Raw genomic sequence first — 16,043 nt, 5'->3', positions numbered from 1 at the left:
CCCACAACAGCAGTTGGAGAATGTGTATTTAGTTTGAATCATAACTCTGACAAGATGAACCCACGTGGGGACTTTACTGTCACTGAAGAGAGATGAGAAAGCAGTGATTCTCTCAGTGGGAGCCTGAAGGACTGTGTCCAGGCTGAAGTTCTGTTCCTGCCACATGATTCTACCTCAGATTGTCCTTTGAGCTTCAGACAGGTGATTCTAAACACTCAGGAGGGAAAGACAAAAATCTACAAAAATGTGTTGGAAGCAAATTTGACATTTATCGAAAACATTAAACACCAGCTCAGTTATTGGGCTATGAAAATCAGGAAAACAAACTTCAATTATCCGAACAAACATGTTTCAATTTGGATGTGATTAACAACAGTGAAACAAACCCCTGCTCTCACTCGTGAACTCGCTGGTGTGTCACAAAGTTGGATGAACGAGTGAATCCCTTCCCACACACAGAGCAGATGAATGGTGTCTCCCCAGTGTGAATTCGCTGGTGTCTCAGTAGGTTGAATGAATGAGTAAATCCCTTCCCGCACACAGAGCAGATGAACGGCCTCTCCCCACTGTGAACTCTTTGGTGCTCCACCAGACTGGATGACGTAGTGAATCTCTTCCCACACATGGAGCAACTGAACGGTTTTTCACCAGTGTGAGCTCTCTGATGTATCCGCAGGGTGGATGACTGACTGAATCCCTTCCCACACATGGAGCAGGTGAATGGCCTCTCTCCCGTGTGGCTGCGCTGGTGTGTCAGCACCTCACCTCTGCTTTTAAAACTCTTCTCACAGTCAGAACATTTAAAAGGTCTCTTATCAGTATGAACACGTTGGTGTGTCAGGAGGTTGGATAATTGTGCAAATTCCTTCCCACACACCAAGCAGGGGAATGGCTTCTACCCGGTGTGAACTCGCATGTGGATAGGGAGCTTGGATAACTCTGCAAATCCCTTCCCACACACAGAGCAGGTGAATGACCTCTCTCCAGTGTGACTGCATCGATGAATTTCCAGCTGGTACGGGTAACTGAATCCCTTCCCACAGTCCCCACATTTCCACGGTTTCTCCATGGTGTCGGTGTTGTTGTGTCTCTCTAGGTTGGATGATCAGTTGAAGCTTCGTCCACACACAGAACACGTGTACATTTCTCCCTGCTGTGAATGGTGTGATGTTTTGTCAAGCAGTGTAACTGGTTGAAGCTCTTTCCACAGTCAGTTCAGTTCACTGGAACACTCTCACTTGGCTGTGTGGGTATCTCGGTGCTTTTCCAGTCACTGATTTTTGAAATCTTTCCCACAGACAGAACAGACAAACATTTCTCCTTCCACATTCAGGTCCTGATGAAGAGAGTCACTCTGAATGTTCCTGATAATTCATTTCAGATCGCTGCCAGTAAATTCTCGTCTTCTAATACCCTGTAAAAGTTTAGAGGAATTACAGAGAATACACAGAACAGAAACAGGCCACTTGTCCCAACTGGCTTCTGCGGGTGTTGCTACTCCACACGTTTCTCCTCCCATCCCATCTACTCAGCTCAGTCTTTCAGTCTCTCTTTCTATTCCTTTCTCTCTCATGCATTCATCTAGTTTCATTTTGAAAGGATCTCAGCTTTTTGCCACAACCACATCCTGTGGTAGTGAGTTCCACATTCTAATCGCTCGGAGTAAACACGTTTCTCCTTATTTCCCATGGGATTTATCTGTAACTTTCATGCATTTCTGGTCCCTAGTTTTGGATTGTCTCACAAATGGAAACAATCTCTCTACATCTACAAGGTACCACATGGCAAACTGGGCAGAAAACTAAAAGATCATGAGATCCAAGAGAAAGTTATGAGTTGGATTTAAAATTGCCTCAATGGCAGGAAGTGCTAATTGACGATTGTTGGGTGTTTTTTTGTGACTGGAAGATGGTGACTCTGTGGTAATATCACAGGACAAGTAATTCAGAAACCTTGGCTATCATTCTGTGGACATGGATCAAATTCCACCATGGCAGCTGGAAGAAACAAATTCAATGAATAAATCTGGAATTAAAAGCTAGTCCCTGTGTGAACATTAAATTATTGTTGATTGTTGTAAAAACCACCCCGTGGTTGCCTCTGGGAAGGAAATCTGCCATCATTACCTGGTCTGGCCAACCCATTGCAATGTGTTTAACTCTGAACTGCCCTCTGAAATTGCCCAGCAAGCCACTCAGTTTAAGGGCAATTAGGAATGGGCAACCAAGCTGGTTTGCCCGTGACACTCACACCCCATAAAGAATAGAGAAAATCAAAGGGCTGTTTCCAGTGCCGGTTTCAAAGGATTCGGTACTGGATCCTTCACTCCTGGTTTATATCATTGATTGGAAAGTAAATGTAGGAACATCAATAAGAAGTTAACCTATGACACAAAAAATGATTAGACACTTGATAGTGAGGAAAAATCTGGAGGGAAAACAAGGCAAAGGATTACATGATAAAGGGCAGGGCAGGACTAGTTCGGTCAGAGCCAGGGTCCTGTGCACAGGACAAGAAGGATGTCCTTGTCTATCCAGCCTCTCCTTATAACTCAAACCATCAAGTCCTGGTAGCATCCTCGTAAATCTCTTCTGCACTCTTTCTGGTTTAATAATATCCTTTCTATAATATGGTGACCAGAACTGTACACAGTACTCCGTGTGTGGCCTTACTAATGTCTTGTCCAACTTCAGCAAGACATCACAACTCCTGTATTCAATGTTCTGACCAATGAAACCAAGTATGCTAAATGCCTTCTTCACCACCTGTGACTCCACTTTCAAGGAGCTATGAACCTGTACTCCTAGATCTTTTTGTTCTATAACTCTCCCCAACTCCCGACCATTAATTGAGTAGGTCTTGCCCCGAATTGATCTAACAAAATGCATCACCTCCTACTTATCTAAATTAAACTCCATCTGCCATTCATTGGCCCACTGACCCAATTGATTCAGGTCCCGTTGCAATCCTAGATAACCTTCACTGTCCACTGGATAACCTTCACTGTCCACTGGATAACCTTCACTGTCCACTGTGCCATCAATCATGGTGTCATCTGCAAACTTACTGACCTGCCTCCTACATTCTCATCCAAATAATTAATATAAATAACAGTGGACCCAGCACTGATCCCTGAGGCACACCGCTGGTCACAGGCCTCCAGTTTGAAAGACAACCCTCTACAACCACTCTTTGTCTTCTGTCGCCAAGCCAATTTTGTATCCAATTGGCTACCTTGCCCTGGATCCCGTGAGATTTAACCTTGTGCAACAACCTACCATGCGGTACCTTATCAAAGGCCTCGCTAAAGTCCTTGTCGACAGTGTCAACTGCACTGCCCTCATCTACCTTCTTGGTTCCCCCTTCAAAAAACCCAATCAAATTTGTGATTCATGATTTTCCACTTGCAAAGCAACGTTGGCTGTCCATAATCAGTCCTCGTCTTTCTAAATGCCTGTTGATCCTCTCTCAGAATGCCTTCTAACAACTTATCCACCACAGACGTGAGGCTCACCGGTCTGTAATTCCCAGGCTTTTCCCTCTGGCCTTTCTTAAACAAAGGCACAACATTTGGTACCTTCCAATCTTCAGGCACCTCACCTGTGGCTATCGACGATTCAATATCTCTACTAGGGAACCCGCAATTTCCATCCTAGCCTCCCACAATTTCCTGGGATACATTTCACCAGTTTCCGGGGATTTATCTACCTGGATGCGCTTTAAGCTTGATCTAACCCCATTCCCCCACTCCATGTTGTGGGTAATCTGCGATCCCAAAACCAAATTTTAACAGTCCCAGCTCCCAATACCTTCCATTCTGTCTCTCCTAGCCGTGGCATCCAGGGATAGTTTTGCTAACCTGCCTGTGTATCTGCTCTGGCAGTGTTTGATGACCGAGGGTAACTGGAGCTTTACTCTGTATCAAACCCCATGTTGTACCTGTCCGAGAGTGTTTGATGGGGTCAGTGTATATGGGGATTTCTTCTGTATCTAACCACGTGCTGTAATTGTCCTGGGAGTTTTTGATGGGGACAGTGTGTAAGGGGATTTCCTCTGTGTCTAACCTTGTGCTATACCTATTGTGGGAGTGTTTGATGGGGACAGCATCGAGGGAGATTTACTCTGTATCTAACACCATTTTGTATCAGCCTTGGGAGTGTTTCATGGGGCAATGTAGAGGGAGCTGTGCTGTAACTGATTGGAGAATGGTTCAAGCTGGCACTTGGTACTCAGATTTTCCAGTACAGATGCCCTTCACTTTAAAAATAACATTTCATTCAGAGATCAGAGAAACCATCACAGCGCCCCCCCCCCCCCCCCCTCCTGGCACAGTTCCAGAGGGACAGTGAGAGTGCTGAACACTGTTGCACCATTTCTTTATATTTCATCCAAGTATTTTTCTGTTTCATAGAATCCCTACAGTGCAGAAGGAGGCCATTCGGCCCATCGAGTCTGCACTAACCCTTCAAACCGGCACCCCACTCAGGACCACTCCTCCACCCTATCCCCGTAACCCCACCTAACCTTTGGACACTCAGGGGAAATCTTTTAGAATGGCCAATCCACCTAACCTGTGCATCTTTGGACTGTGGGAGGAAACTGGAGCACCCAGAAGGAACTCACGAAGACGTTGGGAGGAAGTGCAAACTCTACACAGTCACCCAAGGCCGGAATCGAACCCTCCTCCTTTTGATCTCCTGTCAGCCTCTGTTCGAATGAAAAGAGCCCCAGTTTCTCTGATCTCTCCTGGTAACTGAAGCCTCTCGTCCCTGGGATCATTTCAGTGAATCTCTTCTGAACCCTCTCCATGGCCTTGACATCCTTCCTGGTGTAAGATCCCCAAAACTTGATCTAATATTCTAAACTGCAGCCTAACCAATGATATGTACAGATTTAAATGACCTCTGTCGTTTTGTATTCCACACCCAGAATTATAAAACTTTGGATCCCATGTGTTTTTTAAACACTTTATCAACTTGTCCTCCCACATTTAAACATGTGTATCTGAACTCCTTTTAGGGTTTTGGAGATATTAACATAACATGGCTGAAATACATTGACATCCAATGTCTGATATAATGCGTGTTATGGGACAGAGAAGTTTAGTCTGAGTTAGAAACTCAAGCAGGCGCTTCACTGCAGACAGGTCACCAGAGTGAATCATGGAACAGATTTTAAAAATTTGAAAATAAATTTAGAGTACCCAATTATTTTTTTTCAATTAAGGGCCAATTTAGCATGGCCAATCCACCTACCCTGCACATCTTTGGGTTTTGGGGATGAGACCCACGCAAACACAGGGAGAATATGTAAAGTTCACACAGACAGTGACCCAGGGCCAGGATCGGACCTGGGACCTCAATGCTGTAAGCAGCAGTGCTAACCACTGTGACATCGTGCTGCCCTTGCAACGGATTGAATTCTAATTTATGATGTTTATAGCTACAGTAGTGGAACTATCAGAAATAACAGAATTAACAGGCAGGGTAGTTTAGGGAGAATGAGGAAATTACTGAAGGAACGTAACTGCTGGGAACCGGAGAATGTGTCCTTGTAAACCACAGATTAGAGAAATTCCTGCTGTCTTTTCCTCACTTGCTGCATGAACTGTGTTCCGTACAGGGCACCAAACCTCAGGAAAGATACATTGCACTTGGTAACAGTCCAGTACAGATTGACCCTGATGAAGTGAGGCTAGTGAACTGAGTGAATCCCTTCCCACACACGGAGAACATTAACGGTCGCTCCTCAGTGTGAACAGGTCGATGAATCTCCAGGTCTGATTACATCTATTCCACAAACCCCAGATTTCCAAAGCTTCTCCCAGCGAGACTACATATTGTTCGAAAGGTTAGGTCATCGACTAAAACATAATCTACATTCAGAACACGTGAACTGTTTCTCCCCACATTGAACAGGGCTCTTTGCTTCCATGTTTAAAGGCTGACGGTGTTCATGGCCATGGAGGGATTTGACAACATGAATGCAAATTTTATAAAGGAGGCATTGCTCAATCAGAGCCAATGTAGGTCAGTGAGCACAGGGGTGAAGGTGAACAGGACTTTGTGTGACAAAGTACACGGTCAGCAGAGTTTTGGATGATCTCCCATTTCCATGTGGGGTGAATGGGATGCTGGACAGGAATGTATTGGAATCAAGTCTAAAGGTAACAGGGGCATGGAGGAGGTTTCAGCAGCAGCTGGGGTGGGAATGGACACAGGTGACATTATGGAGACTGAAATATCTGGTATTAGTGATGGTGTGGATATGGGGTCAGAAACTCATCTTGGGGTCAAATCTGACACGGAGATTGTGCAGAGTGTGGTTCAGCCTCAGACAGTTCCCAGGGAGAGGGATGGACTCGGGAGTTAGGGAACGGAATTTCTAATGGTGCCTGAAGACAATGGCTTTGGTCTTCCCAATTTTTAATTGGGGGAAATTTCAGCTCATCCAGTACCGGATGTGGGACAAGCAGTTTGATAATTTAGTAACAGTGGAGGAATGGGGAGGGATGGGGGTGAGGTAGAGCTGGGTGTTGTCAGTGGACATGTGAAAACTAACACTTTTGGATGATGTCACCTAGTGGCAGCATTTAAATGGTCTCTCGTCAGTGTGAACTCTTTGATGGGACATTTGAACCCGAGAACCTTTAAAGCACTTCCCGCATTTTCTGCATTTAAAAGGTCTCTCATCATTGTGAATCTGCTGGTGTGTCAGCAGTTGGGATGAATGAGTGAATCCCTTCCTACACTCAGGGCAGGTGAAAGGCCTTTCCCCAGTGTGAACTCGCTGGTGCATCAACAGGCTGTATGACTGAGTGAATCCACGCCCACACTCTGGGCAGGTGACAGGCTTCTCCCCAGTGTGAATGTGTCGATGGGTTGCCAGGTCAGATGGGTAATTGAACGCTTTGCCACAGCCCCCAAATTTCCATGGTTTTTCCCTGCTGTGACTGCGCTTGTGTTTTGACAACTCACAGAAGACGTGTATGATTTCTCCCCACTGTGAACTGTGCTTTTTCCTTCCATGTTCAAAATCTGATAATTTCAGGTTACGATCAGTTCCACGACTGTCAGATTTTGATGTGGTGCTTGGTTGGAGTTTCCCAATTGCACATCCTTCCCTGCTAATACCCTGTGAAACTGATTTAAAACTGAAAATAGGGAGTGAGAGAGAACCCACAAAAACACAAAGGCAGGTTGTGAAATTGAGCTGAATGAATCTGGTAACTTGTGGGGCCGGCACTGGGAAAAAGTGACCATGAAAACTGTTGAAAGTTAACTAGTTTGTTATTGTCCTTCAGCGAAGGGAACCTGCTGCCCGGCCTGAGCCCACACAAGATTCAGGCCTCTGCAAGAACACAAGAAATAGGAGTAGAAGTAGACCATTCGGCCCGTCGAACCTGCTCTGCCATTGAAGACGATTGTGGCTGATCTCAGTCTTCAATTCCACTTTCCCGTTAGCTCTCTATGTCCTTTGACTTCCTGAGAGACCAAACATCTCACCATCTCAGCCTTAAATATATTCATCGATGGTCACAGTAACTTCATTGCAATGTTAATGTAAGCCTACTTGTGACAATAATGATTATTAACATCCACAACCCTCTGGACTTGAATTTTATGTGAGAAACAGAGTGAGAGAGAAAGAGAGTGAGTAGTGGGGGAGAGAGAGAGAATCAAAAAGATTGATGGAAAGGGAGAGAGTGAGAACGGAGTGAGGGTAACAGGAAGCAATGGACCAACAACTGAATCACAATTTGACAGAATCTCCTGAACCCTTAACCTCCACCACCTGGATGGAGCAGGACAGCAGATGTATGTTAACATCACCACCTGCAAGTTCCTTTCCAAGACACACACTGTCCAAACTCGTCCAACATCCAGTGCTGGATGAGCAGAACTTTCCTCCATTTAAATATTGAGAACACTGAATCCATTCCCTTCCTGTCCCCTCTACAAACTCCACTCCCTTGTCACCAATTCCATCCCTGTCCAATGTCTGAGGCTGAAGCTGACTGTTCACAACCCTGGTGAAATATTTCACCCCCAGATGAGCTCTTGACCACATATCCACACTGTCACCAAGATTGCCGATTTCCACCTCAGGAACACAGCTCGACTCCACCTTAGTCTCTGTTCATCTGCTGCAGAAACCATCATCCATTCTTCTGTTACCTCTCAAACAAATTATTCCAACGCACTCGCAGCCGGACTCCAACATTAAACAACCCCCTCCATCCCATCCCAAACTCTGCTACCCATGTGCTTACTCACACCAGCCCCGATCACTGATCTACAAACGCTTCCTTTTAAAAGGCACAAAAAGTTTAAATTTCTCACTGTTTTACTCCAAGGTAGTGATCATCCTGATCACTGTAATCTCCTCCACACACACCCCTTTGAGATCTCTGCACTCATTTAATTCCAGCCACTTGAGCATTCCTGATTTTAATCTCTCCACCATTACTTAGTTGCCAGGGTCTCTGGAATTTCCTCCTTAAAACTCTCCGATTCACTTTCCTCCGTTAAGATTGTCCTTAAAATCTAATATCTCCTCTTGTGGCTCAGTGTCAATTGTTACTTTGTAACGTTTCTCTGAGTTTTATTCTGTTCAAGTCACCATATAAATTCGAATTATTGTCACTGCCCTGGACATATATTCTGCCCCATAAATAGGAATCTGTAACTCAGAGTGAAGCAGTTTGCTGGACATTCTGTCATGAAGGAAAGTTTCAAAAATGTTGCCCCCAACAATGATGGCGACTGAGCCTGCGCTCTGCTGCTCGTGCCCCGATAAAGATGGTGGGTGTGCGTGCGCACTGCCGCTAGTGAACCAAATAAGGATCCCGATGGCGCATGCGCGCCGCTGCCAGTACCAAATAAAGATGGCGGCCGCAGAATCTTGTCTGTGAGGAAGCTGCAGCTCCCGCTCAGATCCCCAGGTACCGGCAGGTTATTTTTCCGGATTTTTGGTCTATATAACATGTACTCGAATTTTCCTACCGACCCTCCTGATTCATCTCTCCCTCCGTCCCGCCATCCCCGGATTGTGGATCCGAGAAAGAACCTTTTGCTGTCACCATTTTTTTTTTAATTAAATATTTTATTGAAAATTTTTGGTCAACCAACACAGTACATTGTGCATCCTTTACACAATATTATAACAACACAAATAACAATGACCTATTTTATAAACAAAAAATGAATAAATAATAAATAACAAAAATGAAAACTAACCCTAATTGGCAACGGCCTTGTCACAAGTAACACTCTCCAAAAATATAATTTAACAGTCCAATATATAATTATCTGTAGCAACGACCTATACATACTATACAGTATATATTAACAACCCTGAGAGTCCTTCTGGTTCCTCCTCCCCCCCCCCCCCCAACCCTCCCCAACCCTCCCCAATCCTGGGCTGCTGCTGCTGCCTTCTTTTTTCCATTCCGTCTATCTTTCTGCGAGGTATTCGACGAACGGTTGCCACCGCCTGGTGAACCCTTGAGCCGACCCCCTTAGGACGAACTTAATCCGCTCTAGCTTTATAAACCCTGCCATGTCATTTATCCAGGTCTCCACCCCCGGGGGCTTGGCTTCTTTCCACATTAGCAATATCCTGCGCCGGGCTACTAGGGACGCAAAGGCCAAAACATCGGCCTCTCTCGCCTCCTGCGCTCCCGGCTCTTGTGCAACCCCAAATATAGCCAACCCCCAGCTTGGTTCGACCCGGACTCCTACTACTTTTGAAAGCACCTTTGTCACCCCCATCCAAAACCCCTGTAGTGCCGGGCATGACCAAAACATATGGGTATGATTCGCTGGGCTTCTCGAGCACCTCGCACACCTATCCTCCACCCCAAAAAATTTACTGAGCCGTGCTCCAGTCATATGCGCCCTGTGTAATACCTTAAACTGAATCAGGCTTAGCCTGGCACACGAGGACGACGAGTTTACCCTGCTTAGGGCATCTGCCCACAGCCCCTCCTCGATCTCCTCCCCCAGCTCTTCTTCCCATTTCCCTTTTAGTTCATCTACCATAGTCTCCCCTTCGTCCCTCATTTCCCTATATATATCTGACACCTTACCATCCCCCACCCATGTCTTTGAGATCACTCTGTCCTGCACCTCTTGTGTCGGGAGCTGCGGGAATTCCCTCACCTGTTGCCTCGCAAAAGCCCTCAGTTGCATATACCTGAATGCATTCCCTTGGGGCAACCCATATTTCTCGGTCAGCGCTCCCAGACTCGCGAACTTCCCATCCACAAACAGATCTTTCAGTTGCGTTATTCCTGCTCTTTGCCACATTCCATATCCCCCATCCATTCCCCCCGGGGCAAACCTATGATTGTTTCTTATCGGGGACCCCCCCAAGGCTCCAGTCTTTCCCCTATGCCGTCTCCACTGTCCCCAAATCTTCAGTGTAGCCACCACCACCGGGCTTGTGGTGTAGTTCCTCGGTGAGAACGGCAATGGGGCTGTCACCATAGCCTGTAGGCTAGTCCCCCTACAGGACGCCCTCTCTAATCTCTTCCACGCCGCTCCCTCCTCCTCTCCCATCCACTTACTCACCATTGAAATATTAGCGGCCCAATAATACTCACTTAGGCTCGGTAGTGCCAGCCCCCCCTATCCCTGCTACGCTGTAAGAATCCCTTCCTCACTCTCGGGGTCTTCCCGGCCCACACAAAACCCATGATGCTCTTTTCAATCCTTTTAAAAAAAGCCTTCGTGATCACCACTGGGACGCACTGAAACACAAAGAGGAATCTCGGGAGGACCACCATCTTAACCGCCTGCACCCTCCCTGCCAGTGACAGGGATACCATATCCCATCTCTTGAAATCCTCCTCCATCTGTTCCACCAACCGCATTAAATTTAACCTATGCAATGTGCCCCAATTCTTAGCTATCTGGATCCCCAGGTAACAAAAGTCCCTTGTTACCTTCCTCAACGGTAGGTCCTCTATTTCTCTACTCTGCTCCCCTGGATGCACCACAAACAACTCACTTTTCCCCATGTTCAATTTATACCCTGAAAAATCCCCAAACTCCCCAAGTATCCGCATTATTTCTGGCATCCCCTCCGCCGGGTCTGCCACGTATAGTAGCAAATCGTCCGCATACAAAGATACCCGGTGTTCTTCTCCTCCCCTAAGTACTCCCCTCCACTTCTTGGAACCCCTCAACGCTATCGCCAGGGGCTCAATCGCCAGTGCAAACAATAATGGGGACAGAGGGCATCCCTGCCTTGTCCCTCTATGGAGCCGAAACTATGCAGATCCCCGTCCATTCGTGACCACACTCGCCACTGGGGCCCTATACAACAGCTACACCCATCTAACATACCCCTCTCCAAAACCAAATCTCCTCAACACCTCCCACAAATAATCCCACTCCACTCTATCAAATGCTTTCTCGGTATCCATCGCCACTACTATCTCCGTTTCTCCCTCTGGTGGGGCCATCATCATGACCCCTAACAACCTCCGTATATTCGTGTTCAGCTGTCTCCCCTTCACAAACCCAGTTTGGACCACCCCCGGGACACATTCCTCTATTCTCATTGCCATTACCTTGGCCAGGATCTTGGCATCTACATTTAGGAAGGAAATAGGTCTATAGGACCCGCATTGTAGCGGGTCCTTTTCCTTCTTTAAGAGAAGCGATATCGTTGCTTTAGACATCGTCGGGGGCAGTTGTCCCCTTTCCTTTGCCTCATTAAAGGTCCTCGTCAGTACCGGGGCGAGCAAGTCCACATATTTTCTATAGAATTCGACTGGGAATCCATCCGGTCCTGGGGCCTTTCCCGCCTGCATGCTCCTAATTCCTTTCACCACTTCTTCTACCTCGATCTGTGCTCCCAGTCCCACCCTTTCCTGCTCTTCCACCTTGGGAAATTCCAGCCGATCCAAGAAGCCCATCATTCTCTCCCTCCCATCCGGGGGTTGAGCTTCATATAATTTTTTATAAAATGTCTTGAACACTCCATTCACTCTCTCCGCTCCCCGCTCCATCTCTCCTTCCTCATCCCTCACTCCCCCTATTTCCCTCGCTGCTCCCCTTTTCCTCAATTGGTGTGCCAGCAACCTGCTCGCCTTCTCCCCATATTCGTACTGTACACCCTGTGCCTTCCTCCATTGTGCCTCTGCAGTGCCCGTAGTCAGCAAGTCAAATTCTACATGTAGCCTTTGCCTTTCCCTGTACAGTCCCTCCTCCGGTGCTTCCGCATATTGTCTGTCCACCCTCAAAAGTTCTTGCAGCAACCGCTCCCGTTCCTTACTCTCCTGCTTCCCTTTATGTGCCCTTATTGATATCAGCTCCCCTCTAACCACCGCCTTCAACGCCTCCCAGACTACTCCCACCTGGACCTCCCCATTATCATTGAGTTCCAAGTACTTTTCAATGCACCCCCTCACCCTTAGACACACACCCTCATCTGCCATTAGTCCCATGTCCATTCTCCAGGGTGGGCGCCCTCCTGTTTCCTCCCCTATCTCCAAGTTCACCCAGTGTGGAGCGTGATCCGAAATGGCTATAGCCGTATACTCCGTTCCCCTCACCTTCGGGATCAATGCCCTACCCAGCACAAAAAAGTCCATTCGCGAGTAGACTTTATGGACATAGGAGAAAAACGAGAACTCCTTACTCCTAGGTCTGCTAAATCTCCACGGGTCTACACCTCCCATCTGCTCCATAAAATCTTTAAGTACCTTGGCTGCTGCCGGCCTCCTTCCAGTCCTGGACTTCGACCTATCCAGCCCTGGTTCCAACACCGTATTAAAATCTCCCCCCATTATCAGCTTTCCCATCTCTAGGTCCGGAATGCGTCCTAGCATCCGCCTCATAAAATTGGCATCATCCCAGTTCGGGGCATATACGTTTACCAAAACCACCGTCTCCCCCTGTAGTTTGCCACTCACCATCACGTATCTGCCCCCGTTATCCGCCACTATAGTCTTTGCCTCGAACATTACCCGCTCCCCCACTAATATAGCCACCCCCCTGTTTTTCGCAACTAGCCCCGAATGGAACACCTGCCCCACCCATCCTTTGCGTAGCCTAACCTGGTCTATCAGTTTCAGGTGCGTTTCCTGTAACATAACCACATCTGCCTTAAGTTTCTTAAGGTGTGCGAGTACCCGTGCCCTCTTTATCGGCCCGTTCAGCCCTCTCACGTTCCACGTGATCAGCCGAGTTGGGGGGCTTCCTACCCCCCCCCCCGCCCCCCCCCCCCCCCCCCTTGTCGATTAGCCATCACCTTTTTCCAGCTCCTCACCTGGTTCCCACGCAGCTGTATCTCCCCCAGGCGGTGCCCCCCCGCCCATCCTCCCCCATACCAGCTCCCCCCTCTCCCCAGCAGCAGCAACCCAGTAATTCCCCCCTCCCACCCCCCCCCCCGCTAGATCCCCCGCTAGCGTAATTACTCCCCCCATGTTGCTCCCAGAAGTCAGCAAACTCTGGCCGACCTCGGCTTCCCCCCGTGACCTCGGCTCGCACCGTGCGACGCCTCCTCCTTCCTGCTTCTCTATTCCCGCCATGATTATCATAGCGCGGGAACCAAGCCCGCGCTTCTCCCTTGGCCCCGCCCCCAATGGCCAACGCCCATCTCCTCCACCTCCCCTCCTCCCCCATCACCACCTGTGGAAGAGAGAAAAGTTACCACATCGCAGGATTAGTACATAAAACTCCTCTTTCCCCCCTTTTTAACCCCCCTCTTTGCCCCCCACATTCGCCCCACCACTTTGTTCAAACGTTCTTTTTAATAACCCACTCATTCCAGTTTTTCTTCCACAATAAAAGTCCACGCTTCATCCGCTGTCTCAAAGTAGTGGTGCCTCCCTCGATATGTGACCCACAGTCTTGCCGGTTGCAGCATTCCATATTTTATCTTCTTTTTATGAAGCACCGCCTTGGCCCGATTAAAGCTCGCCCTCCTTCTCGCCACCTCCGCACTCCAGTCTTGATAAACGCGGATCACTGCGTTCTCCCATTTACTGCTCCGAGTTTTCTTCGCCCATCTAAGGACCATTTCTCTATCCTTAAAACGGAGGAATCTCACCACTCTGGCTCTGGGAATTTCTCCTGCTCTTGGTCCTCGCGCCATCACTCGGTATGCTCCCTCTACCTCCAACGGACCCGCCGGGGCCTCCGCTCCCATTAACGAGTGCAGCATCGTGCTCACATATGCCCCGACGTCCGCTCCCTCCGCACCTTCAGGAAGACCAAGAATCCTCAGGTTGTTCCTCCTTGCGTTGTTTTCCAGTGCCTTCAACCTTTCCACACATCGTTTCTGATGTGCCTCCTGCGTCTCCGTCTTCACCACCAGGCCCTGTATGTCGTCCTCATTCTCGGCTGCCTTTGCCTTCACGAAGCTCCCGCTCCTGGGTCTTTTGTTCCTCCTTTAGCCCTTCGATCGCCTGTAGTATCGGGGCCAACAGCTCTTTCTTTATTTCCTTTTTGATCTCTTCCACACAGCATTTCAAGAATCTTGTTGTTCAGGGCCCCATGTTAAACTGCCACCTTCCGACGCCATCTTGATTTTTGCTTGCCTTCCTTGCTGCTGTTCTAAAGGATCCACTGCAATCCGGCCACTTTCTCCTCCTTTTTCCATCCGTATCCAGGGGGGATTCCCTTCTGGTTTACCACACAGTGTTTTTAGCCGTCAAAATTGCCGTTGGGGCTCCTATCAAGAGCCCAAAAGTCCGTTTCACCGGGAGCTGCCGAAACGTGCGACTCAGCTGGTCATCGCCGCACCCGGAAGTCCTTTGCTGTCACCATTAATCACATTGCGCATGCTTCACTCAGCCCAGTCCCGCCTCATCATTCACGCTGATTGGTTGGAGGACCAGTCGGTCCTCCGGACATGCCCACCCTTCGCCTATTGGTTCGGTGGTGCCGTCAATCACCCCGCGCATTGCGAGGTGTCAGGTGAGAGGTCAGAGTCGGGAGGCGGGGTTTACAAACCGCAGTCCGGCCCCAGAGCCGAATGTGTAACAATGAACATTCTCCACTCTCACTGTCCGCCGCTTCCGGCTTCTCTCCACAAACAACCTCACAGAGACCAGGGGGGAGACACTGACCCAGTGACTGCATTAGAGGAAAAGACTAATGGCACCCCTCCTGTTCAAAAAGGCAGAAAGTAGGAAACTAGTTAGTTTAATGCCTGTTGTTGGGAAACTGCTGGAATCCATTATTGAGGAAATAGTAACTGGACATTTGGAAAGTCAAACCGCAATCCATCAGTCAGTGTGGTTTGGTGAAGTGTTTGACTCACTCGTTGGAGTTCTTGGAAGATGTAACAGGCCAGGTGGATAATGGGGGTCCTGTGGATGTATTTGGACTTCCAGAATACAGTTGATAAGGTGTCACACAAAAGGTAATAAACAAGGTAAGATCCCACGAGGTTTAGAGGTTATATATTAGCTTGGATTGAGGATTCGCTAACCAACAGACAGCAGAGAGTGGGGTTAGATTATATTAGATTTATTGACACATATCTTGAGGAAACACATTTTTACCCAGAGGGCAGTGAGAGTCTGGAATGCACTGCTGAGGAGGGTGGTAGAGACGACTTGCCTCACATCCTCTTAAAAGTACCTGGATGAAGACTGGCACATCATAACATTCAGGGCTATAGGCCAAGTGCTGGCAAATGGGATTAGGTAGGTGGGTCAGGTTTTGATGTGTTGATGCAAACTCGATGGGCCAAAGTGCCTCTTCTGCACTCTTGCTGATAATACAATGTTTGGTGGCATCGTCGACAGCCTTGATGACAGCATAAAACTGTAAGAAGATAATGATAATATTAATAATAATAATTGCTTATTGTCTCAAGTAGGCTTCAATGAAGTTACTCTGAAAAGCCCCCAGTCACCACATTCCGGTGGCTGTTTGGGGAGCCCGCTGCAGGAATTGAACCTCGCTGCTGGCATTGTTCTGCATTACAAGCCAGCTATTTAGCCCACTGTGCTAAACCATCCCCTATTGACAGACAAGGTGAATGGCCAAGATTGTGGCAATGTAAACAAGTGTGAGGTT

At 47.9% G+C, this 16,043-nt stretch overlaps 1 protein-coding gene and 2 long non-coding RNA genes across 4 annotated transcripts in view; 1 reads left to right on the top strand and 2 right to left on the bottom strand.

Moving 5' to 3' along the window:
- Positions 1–247: 247 nt before the first annotated feature.
- Positions 248–9,101, bottom strand: LOC140419623 (uncharacterized). 2 transcript variants are annotated; one of them, XR_011945910.1, is made up of 2 exons: positions 9,006–9,101; positions 248–1,414 (listed from the first exon to the last, which is right to left on the bottom strand). It is a non-coding gene; the product is annotated as an uncharacterized lncRNA (long non-coding RNA). The 2 variants fall into 2 exon arrangements; XR_011945909.1 differs by having other exon boundaries at positions 9,010–9,101.
- The window catches only part of LOC140419620 (uncharacterized), an 11,757-nt gene continuing 4,600 nt past the window's right edge, over positions 8,887–16,043 (top strand). The window contains exon 1 of the mRNA XM_072503545.1: positions 8,887–8,944. The gene's annotated coding sequence lies outside the window, so the exon portion shown is untranslated. The remainder of the gene's footprint in view (positions 8,945–16,043) is intronic.
- The window catches only part of LOC140419622 (uncharacterized), a 13,644-nt gene continuing 13,073 nt past the window's right edge, over positions 15,473–16,043 (bottom strand). The window contains exon 3 of the long non-coding RNA XR_011945908.1: positions 15,473–15,788. This is a non-coding gene — a long non-coding RNA (uncharacterized lncRNA). The remainder of the gene's footprint in view (positions 15,789–16,043) is intronic.

Source organism: Scyliorhinus torazame, chromosome 5 (genome assembly GCF_047496885.1).
Source record: "Scyliorhinus torazame isolate Kashiwa2021f chromosome 5, sScyTor2.1, whole genome shotgun sequence".
In the NCBI taxonomy this organism is placed as follows: Eukaryota; Metazoa; Chordata; class Chondrichthyes; order Carcharhiniformes; family Scyliorhinidae; genus Scyliorhinus; species Scyliorhinus torazame.
Note: the sequence above shows the minus strand (reverse complement) of the source record. Positions and strands in the feature narration are given on the sequence as shown.